This window comes from Phyllobates terribilis, unplaced genomic scaffold, assembly GCF_046119375.1.
Source record: "Phyllobates terribilis strain yellow unplaced genomic scaffold, ASM4611937v1 Scaffold_1__5_contigs__length_1240528914, whole genome shotgun sequence".
Lineage (NCBI taxonomy): Eukaryota > Metazoa > Chordata > Amphibia > Anura > Dendrobatidae > Phyllobates > Phyllobates terribilis.
In genome coordinates this window covers 504706613-504722077 of record NW_027362761.1, presented here as the reverse complement: position 1 = coordinate 504722077, position 15465 = coordinate 504706613, and the positions used below count along the sequence as shown (strand labels likewise).

General features: G+C 42.2%; 1 protein-coding gene across 3 annotated transcripts in view; it reads left to right on the top strand.

The window, feature by feature from the left end:
* The window catches only part of ERBIN (erbb2 interacting protein), a 238002-nt gene that overhangs the window by 35633 nt on the left and 186904 nt on the right, over window positions 1-15465 (top strand). For all 3 annotated transcript variants that reach the window (XM_073680222.1, XM_073680223.1, XM_073680221.1), the window contains exon 2: window positions 3813-3922. The gene's annotated coding sequence lies outside the window, so the exon portion shown is untranslated. The remainder of the gene's footprint in view (window positions 1-3812; window positions 3923-15465) is intronic.

Sequence of the window (15465 nt, the reverse complement as noted above, 5' to 3'; positions counted from 1 at the left end):
AAACTAAAGCAAGTAGCCCAGTAAGTGATACATCACTGGAATCAGGGTCTCTTCCCCTACATTATGCTGCTCTCAGATTAGGTGGTAAAAACCTGCTGACAGATTCCCTTTAAGTGGTCTGTGTTCATATGGCAGGTCTACTGGTGAGCAGCTCATCTTTCAGGCCCCTAATTTCAGTCCCGTTTATATTAATGACTATTACTATTTATGTTTCATGGGCACTAGGTTACTTTATATTAGCTTTAATACTCATTTATTGGTGTTTATATATTTTGCACATTGCGTAATAATTCTTTTGATATTGGTTCCATCTTTGTGATTGATTATTTTATTGTAACACATGGACACATCTTTCATGATCTGCTCATATCTCCTGGCTTCATTTTATTTCTTTGACATTTACTGCTGACAATATACCCTGTATTATCTCTTGTATCTTGTCTTTGCTTCTTGTGTAAGCGAACCATCCTTTTAATATTATTGTGTAAGGGCTCGTGCATACGACCGTAAAAATCAGACGACTGCTATCTGTGGTTTTGACGGGTAGCGCTCATCTCCATGTTATTCTATGGGGCTGTGCACTTGTCCAATATTTTTTATTTCTTGGAATGGAGAAGATGGAGAAACTTTGCCCGCTTGTTGGCACAAGAATCCTGCTGACCGGAGACCTCTTTCTGACGCACTTATACGCTTCTGTGCAGCTGTTTTCGGTCATCACCGCCTTGTGTTCAAAAATGTATTTTGTGTCTTTAACTCAGCGAAGCGAATCTAGAAATAGGTTCTGGTGATGTTGTTATCATTGAAGTGCAGCTAATGAACTGCAGATGCTCCATTTGCTTTTTTTAGTTGGTATAAAAAAAAAATATATTCAAAATTGCAATAATTGTCCTTGTAGTGAAGAAGAATGTTTGTATCTAATTCATTGTGAATAGGATACAACTCATCATAAACTTGGTTCTCTTATCAATTGTGTCTGGCCGGTGTTTCATGCTTAAGTCAGATGCAGCCAGGCTTGGACTGTCCGACAGCAGAACAGGAGAATCCTCCGGTGGGCCACCACCCTCTTATATAAGCAGTACTTGGCACAATATACCGTACTTGAATCTCTATGTACAGACAAAGGCAGCATCTTATTCATTTAACAATCTACCCAGTTCATGGTTATAGAAATTTGTGATGGAGGATAATGTCACATTTGTATGTAGCTGAAAAGTGGGGCCCTGGAGTTGGTTACTGTTGGACCCTTGGGCACCCCAGTCCTACGCTGCAGCTGATGACAAATTTGTGCTTGTGTGACAAAGTTGGGTCTCTATAGGGTTAAAAAGAACAAATGAGCCAAATAACCATGATTGCCCCCCTTCCTTATATAATCATCACCTTTGAGCATATGGCTGCATTTACTGGGATGGTTCGCCTCTCAGTGCATGTCCACACTTAGATTTTTTTCATGCGTTTTTGTTCTGCATGAAAATTTACGCTATGGCCAGGAAATCGCAGCAAGAATTACTTGCTGTTTTTTGGTTCATCGTTTGTTGCTAAGCCATTATGATCTCAAAGGAGAAAAAATGCTGAAAAAAAATGACATGCTGCTTTAAAAAATGCAAAATTTATCACAGATCAAATCACACAATCAAAAACGCACTGTATGAATGAGATTTAAGAAACAATATTCATTTTGCTGTTATTGTAAAGCGCTGTGTACAAAGAAAACATTATAGAAAGCGCTACTTGTGAACACTGCTTATGGATACATGTGGAAATTTCACACCAAAACTGCTAAAAAATCTGCACAATAACTCGGGTATTTTGTTATGGAAATGCTGTGGATTTGCTACAAATTTCACCCTTTTTTACTGCGAGTGGTAAAAATCCACAGCATAAAGTGACACGCCGCAGGTAGAAAATCAGCAGGACCTGATCATTTCTGCTGCAGATTTTTTTCTGTAGTGTCTGGATTTAGTGGTCTGGTTCTCATCCACAAAGTTACTACTGCAATATACTGTAGATTCTCCAATCAGAAATCTCATTCACTTTGCTGGTACTGTAAAACATGGTAAAAATGCAATGTGTGAACAAGCCCTAAATGCTGCCTGGCAAAATTCACACGTTGCATATTTGATGCAGATATCATGCAGTACCTGCAGCAAAATCCCTGATCACTACATGCAGATCTTGTCGCCAATTTTCATCTTTTCCATTGCAAATGGTGAAATCCACATTTGTGTTCTGCACAAAGAATTCTAGTATCCTCACCTCAAGTTAATTTAATGGCCAAATAAGATTTGTTAAAATCTCTTCACTTAAAGGGGTTGTCCACTACTCGGACATCCCCATCTAAATCAGCATGTTTGCACCAGTAAAATAACAGCACTTATTCACTTATATTCACCTCCAGTGCCGGCACTGTACCAGTGGTGTCAACTTGGCTCTCCCGGGGCTCACTTGACATTGTTGCGCGATCCCTGTGCCCAATTAGCGCTGACTTCACTCTCCCCGGCTTCAGACGAATCAGACATCAAGAGGAAGTCAGAGCTGCTACTCACTCCTTCTGATGTCTGATACATCCAAAGGCGGGGAGAGTGAAGCCAGCACTGATTGGACGCCGGGACCCCGAGAGAGCGAGGGCAGACACCGCTGAAATGGTGTCGGCACCAGAGGAGAGTATAAGGCCGCATTCACACGTTCAGTATTTATAAACCAAAACCAGGAGGGGAACAGAGAAAAAGTATAATAGAAACACATCACCACTTCTGCATTTATCACCCACTCCTGGTCTTGGCTTAGAAATTATGATGTAAAATATTGACCAAATACTGACTGTGTGAACGTGGCCTAAGTGTTGTTGTTTTACTGGTGCAATGTCCATAGTGTGAACCCGCCCCGCTATGTTAACACGTTGAGCATTTGCGGCAGATTTTGTTCCACAAAAGTTCTGAAACTGTCCCATTCCTCAGAAACACTTGATTCATATGAACGGAAACGATTTTTAGTTGCAGAAATTTCCATAACCAAATCCTCAGCGTGTGATTTAGTGTCACATGATGAATCTTTTTCCATTGTGATATTCTCATTTTAATGACTGCTAAGGTTCTTTCATCCACCATATTTTGCTTCAGACTCATGTTAGAATAGATGATGAATTATTGATATTTGGGAACTTGCCGTAGCCTTAAGGCCCCCATACAAATTAGACTAATATCGGCTGACCCGCCAATATCAAGGGGTTTAGCCAACAGTCTAATGTGTATGGGGGACCCAGACAAATGATTGTTGGGAGAGATATCAGTAGGGCATGTCTGATTTTGGACTGACGATCACATTGTTCTCCCTGAGGCCAGTCGCCGCCCGATGTGTGAGACATCGGCTTTCTCATGGAGAGCACAGGAGCGCTCAGCCAAATGAGTGATCCGGTGTATGGGAGTGTCGGCTAAGTTGGATGCTGGCCGAATGATCTGCCGAACCATCGTTTAGCCAACACCCATCTAAGGTGTATGGCCGACCTTAGGTTCTATGGTCCTATTGATTAGTCATATAATTACTAGAAGAGGTTGGTGTCAGTCTCAGACAGCAGGGAAAGCATGTGCTATTTCTCACCTTCAAAAAGAATGGGATTATAGAAATTGTAAAGTGTAAGCAATGCTTTCTAACACGGAGACCGGCCTTTTCTGGGGTCATTAGTGATGTATGATGTGGCCAGGTTATTGAGCTTTATGATGGGATAACTTCTCCAAGTGTAAAGTTTCTAGTATCTGTGGAATAATATACATAACTTTAGGCATAATGGTAATGACATCCGCTCTTCTATCCATTAGGTGTCTGTAGGATCAGTATCTGACTTAAGAACGGATGCCTACATCTCGGGAGATCCTTTCTGTCACACTGTGAACTGGAGAAAAGAAGCCAGGAAGGGCCGTGTTATCGGGTGAGTGGCGATTCTATTTCAGGTGTGATGATTTATTGATATAAGAACTGTCAAAGTGATCGGTTAATGGAGCCTCCTGATATAGAGGGAGGAAAATGGTGGCATACCGCATATGACACATGGATGTGTGCGACAGGTGTGTTCTCCAGAATACTGAAACCCTACAGTCAGATACTTGTGACTGTGAGAATGCATTACTCTAAAGAGACCGATGATGATCGAGATCGGTGATGGGCAGAAGATATTTTGGTTTTTCCTCATTGGCATAAAGGTCTTGTTCAGTTGAGCTTGTGTTCCTTCTAGAGCAAAGATGAAACTGACTAAATATTGTGTCCCCATCTACAAGAGAAGAGCCGAGTAGTGCTCAGTGTGATTGCATACAATGCACTTTAGATCCCTTTTTCTGCAAACATTACATTGCTTCCCATTTGAACATTAGGGGATCCCCATATTTTCACCACTTTCAAGAGGATTTGCTCATAACTCATTCTTTTTGGATCAAATTGTTTGGGGAATCCTATATAGCAAATCAAACAAAATAGTTTACTCCCATCGTTATAGGGGTTATTGAGGACTATTACATTTTTTCACTATGAGCTGAAGAACTAACAGTCAGGCAGTTGGGAACTACCGATCTCTGGTGGCACAGAGCGGTCACAGGCCACTCCTGCCGGCAATTTGTTTGCTTCCACTGATGTTACATCGACAGAGCAGCGGCCGGCTTCTCTTCTGCTCTGCTCTGTTGACTGGGTGTAGCTGCCTAACTAAGGGCAACCGGCTTTCAATCGGCATGATGTCAGCAGTAACGGCCCATCGGCAGAGCAAGCCAGAGGAAGAGCCAAAAGGGGCAGTCGTTGACTACACTGAGCCGGTGCTGGGTTGAATAGGCAGGTAGTTGCCTCTGTTAGCAACTACTTGCCTGTTAGGTTTTAGGTCCGTAAAATGGTCCTGGACAAACCCTTCAAAAGAGTTCTCTGGTCTTATGATATCCTTGACTAGATCATCAGTATCAGTTGGTAGGATCCGACGATCGGTACCCCCACTAATTACCTGTCTTTCTGCTCCGGCCAGATGTAAATGGTGAACATAGTCAGGGTAGAATAGCTCTGATCACTGTCTAATGGTCATTGCCATAAGAATAATTCATCAATATTAGAAGGTCTGAAAACCTCCTTAGATAGGATCTGCCCGAACTCCTTATAACTCTGTTTAAGTCAATACTTGAGTTTCCTATTAAATGAATTTATACATACATACAAAATGGCAAGTCTGTAACCAGAGTAAGGTCAGCCACAAGTGGAGGTGCTGTACAGTTTAGGATGATCTGATTTAGGGAGTCCAGTCTGCCCAACATTGAGTACGTTACGTCACATATTTAAGGTACCGTATGTGTTGCTGTCTTGATTTCTAGACAGTTAAGCTGAATCTCTGCTTTCCGCATTTCCCAAAAAATATTTTATCCGTCCTAAGACTGTTCCCGTGAGTTATATTTTTAGAATCTAAAGTCCAGAACTAGGTTAGATGACATCTGCGTGGTTTGTAAAGACAATCTTTTACTGCAGACAAGATTTACTGCAATTGTCTGCATGTGAAAGTTTACCACCTTTCCAATTCCCAGTATTGAAAACTATATATGTTATCCTCTCTGCAACTTTTTGTGCCATTTATTAATTTGGAAGTTCATTCATTAATCTCTTATAAACTCCTTTTGACATGGGCATAAAGATTTTTTCTGCCATTTTGGGTGATCATCCTATAGTCGATTCTCTATATATTATTCCTCTGCGTATCCTCTTACAAAATAATTGTACTTTTTGGAAATAAGAACAGTAGATGAATGGATTCTGGTAATGTTTAGTTAATCCTATTTTAAGGATCTGCTGTCACGATGGAAAGTTAACTCTGTCAGCACAATTGCCCTGTCATCATACTCTCTGGGTCTCACCATTGACTTCCTGCGCCCACAACTTGTTGCTACAGTTTCGTTTGTGTGAGTTACAAATATGTTCTTTGTCTTTCTGTCCCTTTCTGCTTTACATTCTGACCACATCGACAAAGAAACAGCGACATATTTTCAAAGATCTTGATCTAGACTGTGCTCTAAAAAAAAATCATGGCTTCTGATTTATTTGATTTTGGACATGAGTTTGAACATGGCATACATCAGACAAGAGCTAAATCTGGTGTGGGAGACAATCGGTATGCAGTAGTACTATTATCAAATCTACAGAAATTGTCACACATCTCTCCTTGTCCTGGATGACAAACCAGTCAGTGCTGTAGCAGTGGACATTGTATGATATCACTATGCAACAAAGTGGAGTTCTGGAACTTCAGTGACAACCCAGCTGTGAGCTGCAATGGCAATGTATTGCTATACAGCTTTCTCAGGAACAATTGAATGTTAACCAGCTTTGCTGCAAAGGGCAACACAACAGGGGAAATTCTTCACAAAATTTTTCATGTAGAACTGCACACACAATGTAATAGTGGCTGCGAAGCAGAATAAAACATTTCTTTTCTTTTTCTTTTTTTTATTTAGCCTCTCCGTTGCAGAGATTTTAGTAATCAAAGAATGTGGTACGGTCACGAGTGTGTCAGGTTTGACAGTCAGTCATACGGGGTCCGGCTGTAGAAGGTCGCTACGTTTGGCCTTGCAAACATCTTCTTGATCCTTTCATGATCCCTCTCGCTTTAGGACCCAGCGGTGATCCTCACCTTGCTTGGGAATTATAGCTTTAGGACCCAGCAGTGCTCCTCACCTTCTGCTGCTAATTAGCATGCCCTTGCTGTATCCTTAAATACACTCATTTTCTCCAGAGAGTTGCTGGTGATAGTGTTCTGATTCTGTTCAGGCCTGGAATTCTAGTAGTCAGCTAGAATTACCTTGGAGTTCCTTTGTGCATTGTTGCCATTTTCTCTCTGATGTCATCTTGAAGCTAATTGTATTCCTTTGTTTGTTTCCCTTGTGTGTACTTTAGTTTGCAGTGGGGCTGACTAGTGCTCATCCCTCCCCTTGCCTAACTAGGGCCTAGCTCTAGGGTCAGCTAGGGCCAGGTTTCCTGCTCGGCGATAAGTGCAGAACCTATATAGGGTCCATAGGGGAGTCAGGGTTTGTCGTTTGAACTGTTTAGGGGTCTCCACTCCCTCTTTCCCTACTTGAAGGGCTCCCTCCCCTTTTCCTGTCGTTCTCTCCATACCCAGGGTGACTGGTACCTTGTGAGTTGATTTCCGTTAAGTCCAAAAGGGTGTTGTTAGAGTTTTCACTGTGGGGCATGTACTTCTTCACCAGGTATGATGTTGCCCAATCATAATCAGGCAGCAATATACAGGAGAAAAAGGACACCCTCAACATAAATTGGGGCAGTTTTCTCCATGTGTGAGCTGTAATGTAATGTCAGGCAGTCCTGATCTAACCTGCTGGGTGTAGAGCACTAACTAACATCTCTCAGGTAAGGTCCTGGCAGTCCATGTGAAGGGAGGGGCAGCACTCCTGAGTTTATCTGTTTTACACTACAAGCCTTTCTATCAGCTCTCCTCCTCTCCTGTCACCTCTGCTGTACTGTCCCTCTCTTTACTCGGCCTGTCCAAAGTTCACAGTGATTTGTATTCACAGCAACTTGTATTTGCTCTACAGTGAGAGCAGAGCAGGATGTCGTTACATGTTACACAGGATTATGGTGAGGGCGTGTTCTTTTTTTTGCTGAGTGTTGCTGCCCGCTTATCATTGGGCAACGTCATACAGGGTGAAGAAGTACACGCCCCGAGGGAATACACTGAAAACACCCACTTGGATTTAACAGAAATCAACTCACAAAGTGTCAAATACTTTGATTGCCAATATCTTCGCCACAGAGAGGCAAAATTAAAAAAGAAAAGAAACGTTTTATTCTGCTCTGCAGCCACTATTACATTGTGTTTGCAGTTCTACATGAAAAAATTGGTGAAATGAACTCTTTAACAAATATTGGCATTTCATAAAGTTTTAAATGGAAGCCCGCTGGAGTAAGGTGCCTCAAATTTTTTAAAAGGCGCACACCTTAATAACTTTGGTGGGTTTGGGCTGTTTGTGCCCCCCAAAATTAATCTGGACCTGTCAGCAGACCTCAGCATAGAAAACTCATAAATTTCAAGGGTTGTATCAAACAACTTTGTAATTTACTTGTTATTAAATATCATATCCGTTCTTAAGATCAAATACATTTTTTATTCTATTAATTACTACTTATTTCTTAGGTTACAATCGGCACTGCTATAAAGCAGCACGATTGCTGGATGCGTCCACTGTACTCCTCCGATGCAGCAGAGGCAAAGCTGACTCTAGTTACATCATTAGAGACTGTCAATCAATTTGGAGCGCATCACTCACAAAAGAAAAAATTTATCGGAGGAAATGCAGAGTGATAAAGTAAACCCTCCGCTAAATATCACCCACCTAACCCAGGAGGAAGTTCAGAAACGCCTAAATAATATCAAAATAGACAAGTCACCAGGCCCAGATGACATACACCCCCGGGTACTAAAAGAATTAAGTAATGTGATAGACAGGCCGCTGTATCTTATATTCAAGCACTCTTTATGGACAGGGACTGTCCCACTAGACTGGCGCCAAGCAAATGTGGTACCAATATTCAAAAAGGGGTCTAAAAGTGACCCTGGGAACTATAGACCAGTAAGCTTAACGTCTGTTGTGGGTAAATTGTTTGAAGGATTTCTTAGAGATGCTATTGTAGAATATCTTAATGATAATAACTGTCTAACTCCATATCAACATGGATTCATGAGGGATCGCTCCTGCCAAACAAACCTGATCGCCTTCTACGAGGAGGTGAGCTCACAGCTGGACCGGGGAGAGTCAAGTCATTGAATGTTGTATACCTTGACTTCTCCAAAGCGTTTGATACCGTGCCACACAAAAGGTTGGTATATAAAATGAGAATGCTTGGTCTGGGGGATAATGTGTGCAAGTGGGTAAATAGCTGGCTGAGTGATAGAAAGCAGAGGGTGGTTATCAATGGAGTAAGCTCAGGGTGTGTCAGGGTTACTAGCGGGGTGCCTCAAGGGTCTGTCTTGGGCCCTATATTATTTAATATATTTATTAATGATCTAGTGGAAGGGTTGCATAGTAAAATAGCAATATTTGCAGATGATACTAAACTTTGTAAAGTAGTTAATACAGATGAGGATAGGGCACAGCTACAGGAGGATTTAGATAAATTGGGGAGTTGGGCCAAAAAATGGCAAATGGGGTTCAATGGCGATAAATGTAAGGTCATGCACATGGGAAAGAAAAACAGCAGTCACCCATACATATTAAATGGGAAACCGTTGGGGAAATCTGACATGGAGAAGGACCTGGGCGTCTTGGTTAACAGCAAATTAAATTGGAGTGCCCAGTGTCAGGCAGCAGCTGCGAAGGCAAATAGAGTCATGGCATGCATCAGAAGAGGAGTAGGGGCATATGATGAGAACAGGCCGCACTTAGAATATTGTGCACAGTTCTGGGCTCCGGCGCTCAGGAAAGACATATTGGAGCTAGAGAGGGTACAAAGGAGGGCGACTAAGGTAATAAAGGGAATGGAGGGACTAGAATACCCAGAGAGGTTGTCAAAATTAGGCCTATTTACGTTGGAAAAGAGAAGGCTTAGGGGAGACCTCATAAACATGTATAAATACATCAGGGGGCAGTACAGAGATCTCTCCCATGACCTGTTTATACCAAGGATGGTGACAAAGACGAGGGGGCACACTATGCGTCTGGAGGAAAGGAGGTTCCTGCACCAGCATAGAAGGGGATTCTTTACGGTCAGAGCCGTGAGACTCTGGAACTCTCTGGGAGAGGAAGTGGTGATGTCCAACTCACTTAATGAGTTCAAGAGAGGCCTGGGCGCCTTTCTTGAGAACAATAAAATTACATCTTATGCTTAGTGATAGTTAATTAATCCAGGGATTTAATCTGACTGCCAGATTGGAGTCTGGAAGTGAATTTTTCCTCAGTGATGTAAATTGGCCTATACCGCATGGTTTTTTTTTGCCTTCCCCTAGATAAACGCTGCGGAATAGCTGCAGTGCACAAGAAATAGGCTGAACTGGATGGACGCTTGTCTTTTTTCGGCCTTATAAACTATGTAACTCTCCAGCCAGCTGGAGGTTGGTGCGCTCCTGAAAACTAATATGTAGATTTCTTAGACCTGATAACCCTAGTGTATTTACTTTGAAGAGCCATGTAGAATAGCTGTATAACTTTTTCCCATGTTTTAACTTAATCTCTACCCTATAGCCTGATTGATAGCTCCACAGTGTCCCTCCTGCTGCTGAGTTCTCACACTGCTCTGCACAATCTGCAGCTGTCTGTCTGGCTTAAAGACTGAATATACTTTGACCTATGAGCTATTTCACTCTTTAGCTGAAGGCATAAAATGCTCAGGGTTATAGAGCAATTCTGATTTTCAAAGTAAATACACCAGCCTCATCCGGTCTAAGATATCTATCTAATAATGTATGCAGTTTGTATTTTGAAATCTGGTGACAGATCTTTTATAATTCAACGTCTGCCATGAGAAGCTTAGGTTCAGCATTGCAAATTACAAGAGTAGGTGAATGGTACATTGTGAACAGTTTAGCATTTTCCAAAAGCGTGTCTCGGCAGGCTGCGCAAAAAAGTTTTCTGTTCAGCCTAACCCTTTTCTGGAGAAGTCTATTAAGTCAGCATTTATTTTTATAACTTTGCTTCTCTTACTTGTTCAGAGTGTGGATAATTACAGCACAATCTGTTCTTTGTGAAGTCTAGTGCGGCACAGAACTATTAACATGAAGGTCTGTGAGGGTGAAAACATTTGTTTTCTTGCTGAAGGCGCCTGGTGGAGGTCTGTGCGAAGTCAGGCGCTTGGACATTATGTGAGCTTATTTGTGTATACGCGAGTCTACGAACCCTATGGGTCATTCATAACCTTTTTTCACGAAGACCAGTAAAATAGCAAAATATTGATTTATTGGGGAGTTGTTCTCTTGTTCCACTCATCTTTCCATTTATACCATATGCATTAAAGATAAAAGAAGCTTAAAGCTGCATTTACACTGAATGATTGAGTTTTCCTTGGAACGTTTGTTCACGATGATCGTTTGATCTAAGAAATAGGCTAATGATCACCTGGCGAAAGAGCAACACTCTCGTTCATTGGGTGGAATGATCTTTTCGGTTACCTAAAAGAGCATTGTTTTCTGCAGCAGGTGGCAGAACAATGGCAGCCTGTGCAGTAATAGATTGTTCAGTGGTCTACATGTGTAAACGGGCTATAAAACCGCAAACAAGTAGCCAATCCGCAGTCCTTTAATGCCGCCGGTCGGCTGTTGTAAAATGACCTATATCATCAGTTACTGCTTTATTGTGGAGTATAGGTTCAAAGACGGCAACGTTTTGGCACACAGGCCCTTCCTCAAGCTGTGCCAATGACCTTGCCTTACACTCCTTTGCTCCTTTGACTCTTTGGATGATCTAAGATTGGGCTCATCTCTAAGACGCCACACCAGGAGGAGGACTATCTATATTAAAGGGAACCTGTCGCTAGGTTTTCTCAATATTAGGTCCAGACACCACCTTTACAGCCTCTTTTACAGCATTCTAGTAAGCTGTATGTAAGTGCTCAACTCTATCTGCATATCTGAAAAAAAGCCTTTTATTATCCCCCCACATGGTGCTCTTTGGTCCAATGGGTGTTGCTGGTCCTGATTCGGAGCCTCCTCTCTCGTTGTTATCACTGTCCTCCCACTTGCTTCATGTGGATGGCGTGTCTTACGTAACCCACACAATGTACCCCAATCACGCTCTGAGGGCAGAGCAAAGTACTGTAGTTCACATGCTCCTGCTTTATTTCTGAGTTATCGGTGCTCTTTGGCCTTTCCCATCGCATGCACACTATAGTCCCATGCTATGCCCTCGAAAGGGCAGAGAGAAGTGCGCCTGCGCAGGAGCGTGATTGGAGGTGACTATGTGAATGATGTAGGATGTGTCATCCACATGAAGTAGGGAACGAGGACGGTGATTGTAAGAAGAGAGGAGGCTCTGGATCAAGACCAGAGATGCCCATCGTACCAGATTAAACTGTATTTAGGCAGAATAAAAGGTCTGTTTTGTGGTATGCAGAGGGGGTTGGGGACTTGCATACAGCTTACTAGGCTGCTGTAAAAGAGGCCTGAAAGGTGGTGGCCGTTGTTTATATTGGGAAAACCTGGTTACCGGTTCCCTTTAAACATGAGTAGGTTGTATAGTATCAAGAATTCCATCAATGCGTCCCTTTGAACATATCTGATATGTAATTAAAGGGGTCATCTTATGCCCCCACGCAGGCCTTCCTCCGGCTGTGCCATTGACCATGTCTTGTACTCCTTTACTCTTTTGATTCTTTGGGTGGCCTGAGGTAGAGCTCACTCCCAAAACAGCATATCATTTTTGGAACTGGAGTACATGACACCAGGGCTATCTTTACTAAACATTAGTTGGTTGCCCAAGAGTTATCTCATTAAGATTAATTAGCAGGTCAACATAGGTCATATGAAGACCCGAATCATCTGACCTAGCAGCAATGCTATGCGGTTGTGATACCAGTGCCTGCAGTCGTTTTGTACGAGTGACCCTATGCCTCATATATATTCAGTACATTGTATTTTGTGGTTAGATTTGTACTTTCTAGTTTTGTATTCTGGAAATAATTAGCTCCCGGTTTCTTCTTTACTTCACTTGTCCTACATTTCTCCAATTCACTTCTTCTCTAGGTTTCCTGGTTTTGGGCGTCTGTCAGGTGCCCAGTAGAGCGTATCTGATAAAGATGTAGTGGTAAGCTAGCCCTGCTGAATTTCTTATGCGTTCGGAGACCTCTTGTTAACCCCTTTTAAGACTTCTCGGAATAATTTCTGCCCTTTTTAGAATCAATATTTACTCCTAGAGTTTAATATATTCAAATTTTCTGTCCTGAAGCATTAGAGCCTTGCCGTAAGCAGCACAGACCAGGGATGAGTGTCCTTTTTTTTTTTTTTTACAGATGACTTGCAGTAATTTTTACTTTTCAGGTCTCTGTAGAAATGATGATTTGCCTCCAGCTCGTCTCTTAGGGCACCTTCCACTGTAATGAAATCTCCATTTGAGCAGGTTTATGTGTAATTTACGAGGAGCGCGTATCGCTGCTCACCAGCAGCTTCGTGCGTTGTGTCCACTCACTTTGAAGGTAACTATATGCATTGATCCTATATATAATGCTTTCATCTGCCAAGGTCACGTTTTTTACCGCAAATATTGATTGTTTATTAATATATTGATCCAGTGGTCAGTGACCTAAGGTATTGTTTTCTATCTGGACTCAATAAATACTTGACTTTTCACAGTACCTACAAAGTTTAGAGGTTTTTTGCATTGCTGGGTTATTTTCCCATACCTCTTGTATCTGAATATTTTCTACACAGGTTGTGTTTTAAGTGTTTTTAAAAAAAATTTGGTTGTTTGTGTGTTGTTGATGTATTATTAATAAAAACTTTTTTATATTTTGCATTACATTTGGGTGTGCATGGTCTTTGTTTGCCCTATGCCCTTTTCTCTTCTGTATACCAATTGATTCTCAGCGTGGCTTTACTGTAGCACCCCTTTGTTAAAAAAAAAAAAAAATGTAGCTAATCATTAAGCGGTGCCCGCTAAATGTGTTGTGTACAAAAATCACAATGGTACAGGGTAAGGTTTATGGACCAATGGAGATCTGTTCTTATTGAGCGCAGTGGTGATGTGCACATTTGGCAACGATCCTTGGCTCGGTTCATTGTTTGAATTGTTGTAAGTCTTCCTATCTCTTGATGCCCAGTTTTATGGGGGCAGACAGGTGGTAGCCAGTGTGTGCCATTGTGATCAGGACGCCTATCCGGTTTTATGCCATCTATCAGGTGTTGTTCATTTCTCTTATGAATGTCTTCTCTGGTTGCTGCTGCTTAGAAAAAAGACAAAAGAACAGGGCATTGATTTCTGCAGCTGGTGTTTTCCGAGCTCTGCTGTGTCTGTAGGGTTTAGCTTGAGTATTCATCATCCTTCCAGTCACTAACTCAATAACAATATTCGATCCCTCGGTTGATCTACTACTGTTGAGGAACAGGTTTGTGGCTTGTGGATATGACTGGCCAAATTGAACTCACTGGCATGGGACAGAATGGAAGTTGGCTCTTAACATACAGTGGTGTGAAAAAGTGTTTGCCCCCTTCCTGATTTCTTATTCTTTTGCATGTTTGTCACACTTAAATGTTTCAGATCACAAAACAAATTCAAATATTAGACAAAGATCACACAAGTAAAGACGAAATGCAGTTTTTAAATGAAGGTCTTTAATATTGAGGGAAAAAGAAATCCAAACCTACAGGGCCCTGTGTGGAAAAGTGATTGCCCCATAAACCTAATAACTGGTTGGGCCACCCTTAGCAGTAACAACTGCAATCAAGTGTTTGCGATAACTGACAAATAAAGTAGCACTCTGTAACGCTAACTATTAGTGATGAGCGAGCACTAAAATGCTCGGGTGCTCGAAGCTCGGATCGAGCACATTGGAATACTCAGGTGCTCGACCCGAGCAACGAGCCCAATGTAAGTGTATGGGAAACTCGAGCATTTTTCTGGCGGTTTCCCCCGGCGGTCTGCAGAAGGTCAAAAATTGCCCAAATCGATGGGAACAGTGCTCAATTTAACGTCAGGCAGGCAGAATATATAGGCAGACAGGCAGGCAGGGTATATAGGAGGGTGCATGAAAAACATAGCAGGGCACTTGGAACACACTTGTGCCCTCCGATTTTCATGCACCCGTCTCTTTAAAAAAGCCGGCCGGCAATTCATCAGCGGCATTCTCTGGTACCCGACAATTTAGAACAGAAAGAATAGAGCATCACACATAGATTAGATAGATAGAAACATGTCAGTCACATATATAATAAGTACAGTGATAGTGTTGGTTACTGCTGTACTTGTCATTTAGTGTTAAAATAAAGGATTTATTAAAAAAAAAAATTGGCGTGGGGTTCCCAATAATTTTAATCTCTAGCAGAGGTTAAGCCGACGGCTGGGGCAGATGTTTGAACCATGGAAGGGGGTAATACCCACGGAGCTTCCCAGGCTACTAATATCAGCCCCCAGCTGAATACCTAGCCTTTACTAGCTATTAAAATGGGGGACCCCCAAAAAAAAATGACGTGGGGTCCCCCCTATTTTAATAGCTAGCAAAGGCTAGGCAGACAGCTGGGGGCTGATATTAATAGCCCAGGAAGGGTGCCATGAATATTGGCCCCCTCCCAGGCTAGAAACACCAGCCGTCAGCCGCCCCAGAAATGGCGCATCCATAGGATGCGCCAATTCTGGCACTTAGCCTCGCTCTTCCCACTGCACTGTAGCGGTGGCAGTGGGGTAATAGGGTTGGGGTTGATGTCAGCTTATAATGCCAGCTGACATCAAGCCCAGGTTAGTAATGGAGAGGCGTCTATAAGACACCCCCATTACTAACCCCATAGTCAAAGTTAAAAAAAAA